General features: G+C 41.8%; 2 non-coding genes across 2 annotated transcripts; one reads left to right on the top strand and one right to left on the bottom strand.

Moving 5' to 3' along the window:
• Window positions 1–1185: 1185 nt before the first annotated feature.
• Trnat-ugu (transfer RNA threonine (anticodon UGU)) lies at window positions 1186–1260 on the bottom strand. Its single transcript has one exon. It is a non-coding gene; the product is annotated as a tRNA-Thr (tRNA).
• Window positions 1261–1904: 644 nt separating this feature from the next.
• Window positions 1905–1981, top strand: Trnat-ugu (transfer RNA threonine (anticodon UGU)). Its single transcript has one exon. It is a non-coding gene; the product is annotated as a tRNA-Thr (tRNA).
• Window positions 1982–3585: the final 1604 nt, after the last annotated feature.

Genomic DNA, 3585 nt, shown 5'->3' on the forward strand with positions numbered 1-3585 from the left:
ATAGTTACTCTAGCTCCTCTAAATCTGCCTGCCTGGTATGGTAAAAGCTGTCCTGTACAGCATATTATGTCCTCAGAGCACACTACGTCAAGGTCATATGCCCAGGTGAAATTCTTTGTTTTACTTTCTATTTTTTCATCGTTTTAATTTTTTATTACTTTCATTATTTTTTTAAGTTTTCAGTCAAATTTTTTTCTCTTTTATAGTTACACACATTTTATTCGTATGTGCTTGAGGATGTACACGTAGATACAGTACATGACAATTAACAATGAATACTTCATGTAGTACACAAAACAACAACAAACATAAATACGATACCAAACGAAATATAAATAATTCGCGAATTTTAGGATAACTTATGTAAGTAGTTTACGTTACGTAGATAATCTTACAGGACGGTCATATTACATAGATAAACATACAATACGAACGAAAATGTGGAATGTTTGTACAAAAACCGGTCACATGGTTCATGGGACGTAGAAGCATCGAAACATAGGGAATTTCGCGAATCTCTCTGTGTCCACATACTGCTGTTCAAAAAGTTGACTTACGAGATGGTGTCTGGACGGCGCCAATGTATATCAACAGCCGATGGAGATTAAAATCCATTATTATCTATTCACCTACCGTCTTGCAAAGTTTGAACCAATTCGTACGATCTTAAGGTATAGAAGTGGCTTGCTTTAAATACCTCCGTAGGAAACAGGATTTTTGCATGTAAAATCCTAACGAAACATTTTCCGTTCAATTTAAACTTGTCTACTATCGCGTGACAAGTTGCGAAACTGTGTCTGGCGGGACGCATGTCCCAACAGCCGATGCTGTTAAGGCAAACACTCGCGTTAAGCGGGAGATCAGCGTTTGAGACCCAGACCGACAAAAATTTTCAGCTTTCGCCATCCTGCTTTCCTCTGCCAACATAAAGCTGGAATCGGTCTCCCCTTCCAAATTTGTTACCTACGGCCAATGTACCAGACAACAGTGTGTGTTGTCTGTTCTGTCAGACATGTGTACAGTATAATAATGACAAGCTTGGATGACCCACTACAGGCAGATTTTGTACATATGACTCAGGATTCATGGTTAAATATCTATTTCAGATATGAAATGATAATTAAATTGACACCCTAGCTGCAAGCAGGCGTTGATACACTTCATTGGGGACATGTTGAAAATGTGTGCCCCGACCGGGACTCGAACCCGAGATCTCCTGCTTACATGGCAGACGCTCTATCCATCTGAGCCACCGCGGGCACAGAGGATAGTGCGTTGCAGGGACTTATCCCTTGCACGCCCCCCGTGAGATCCACATTCCCAACATGTCCACAACACTACATTCGTAGTGCGCCTAATAGATGTTTGCCCATCATACTCATTACTCGTGGCAGATTAATCTACCAAGTCCCGTACGAGTTCGGGCATAGCGTGTGCGTTCGCACAAGAAGGTCAAAGGCCGGGAACACATATTTTTAACTATATATGACGGTAGTATCTGTTCCCGAAAGAACAGTTACCGTCGATGACCATGCAGCTTTGCTAGAAATGAAATGATAATTAAATTGACACCCTAGCTGCAAGCAGGCGTTGATACACTTCATTGGGGACATGTTGAAAATGTGTGCCCCGACCGTCATCGACGGTAACTGTTCTTTCTGGAACAGATACTACCGTCATATATAGTTAAAAATATGGGTTCCCGGCCTTTGACCTTCTTGTGCGAACGCACACGCTATGCCCGAACTCGTACGGGACTTGGTAGATTAATCTGCCACGAGTAATGAGTATGATGGGCAAACATCTATTAGGCGCACTACGAATGTAGTGGTGTGGACATGTTGGGAATGTGGATCTCACGGGGGGCGTGCAAGGGATAAGTCCCTGCAGACGCACTATCCTCTGCTCCCGCGGTGGCTCAGATGGATAGAGCGTCTGCCATGTAAGCAGGAGATCCCGGGTTCGAGTCCCGGTCGGGGCACACATTTTCAACATGTCCCCAATGAAGTGTATCAACGCCTGCTTGCAGCTAGGGTGTCAATTTAATTATCATTTCATTTCTAGCAAAGCTGCATGGTCATCGACGGTAACTGTTCTTTCGGGAACAGATACTACCGTCATATATAGTTAAAAATATTTCAGATATATTTAAATGATCACGCATACATATTCAAAATGTACTTGAGCAATACCTGTCTAAACGAAAAAGACCGGGAAGGCATTCAAACAGGTGTGTGAACGATTACTTTGAAGTAACTCGAATCGAGTTGCAGACAATATACAGATCGATCACGATGGTGAATTCCACAGTTAATACCTTGAGACCTTAATGCACAGATATGGAATTCACCACTACTCCAGTTTCACGGAAATGAAGGACTGAACAGAACAATAAAATACCGCCTGTGGAAATAATTCATTCTTCGCTGGTCATATAAATCAAATGACGTACTTCCACAAATAACTGCCCAATGTAATCCATCAACACATAGAACGACACGTATTAAATTAATCAATATTTGTGAGAGTAAGCTTCTATCTACAGGACAGACAATACCAAAATCATAGATCACCTTGATAGTAAATTTAATGTTGGATTCTACAATCCCATCTCAAAACAGGAGACTGCGTTTGAGAAACCGTATCCAGCAAACTGATCTGTGGAGGGAGTTACAGTTTAGAAGGTGCAGCGAACAAATCAACGCTTCTATATCTTGAAATACAGCAGGTAATTTTTTCGCATACGAATAACGGAAATATAGGCAACTTGACTTATACGTCGTAGAGCGCATTATTAAAAACACAATTAAAAACAATGTTTGATTAGTGGCAAGTGTTTCCATCATCAGACAATAGATGGGTTGATTTTGAGGACGTTATATAGGGCGATTTTTTCCATCATGTACAGACTCTAGGGATTGGTCGATGAGATGATACAGAACAAAAAAGGTATAATGAACTTTGTCCGGAAATGCGTGGTTTCCATTGTAGCGACCATTTACTCAGTCATACTTTGTTATAGAGACTGCGATATCGTAAGCACTGTACTACTCAGCCACAGTTACAGTATGCATGCTTTTCACCTAATGGATGCTATTGTTCCTCATACGTTATGCCCTACCGCTCTCTCCTGTCATAGTAATGGGTGACGTGATGTTCGATTTACTTCTCTTGCTGACTCACCTTGTAGTGGATGTGATAAAGCGTTCTACACAATGGTTCCACATTCCAATCGAGAGCTTGCCGACATAGTGTTTGCTTACGGAAAGGCAAATTGCAGCTCGAAGCGGGCAACAAGATTTTATCAGGAGACGTGTCCCCGCAGACAAAGACCACAACGTTTAATGTTTGCAACAGTGTTTCCCCGTTTGTCTGAGACAGGGTCATTTTGGGAATTAGGAAATGATGAAAGACGTACCCGAAATTTTCGGACACCTGACTTGGAGGAAAAAGTGATTAATACTGTATAAGGCGACCACTGTGTCTGTACCAGGCAGTTCTCCCGCCAGTACAGGGTACGCCAGACGACAGTGTGGAACATTTTCCATGACAATTGTTACTACCCTTATTACTTACAGCGTGTGC

Source organism: Schistocerca serialis, chromosome 7 (assembly GCF_023864345.2).
Source record: "Schistocerca serialis cubense isolate TAMUIC-IGC-003099 chromosome 7, iqSchSeri2.2, whole genome shotgun sequence".
Lineage (NCBI taxonomy): Eukaryota > Metazoa > Arthropoda > Insecta > Orthoptera > Acrididae > Schistocerca > Schistocerca serialis.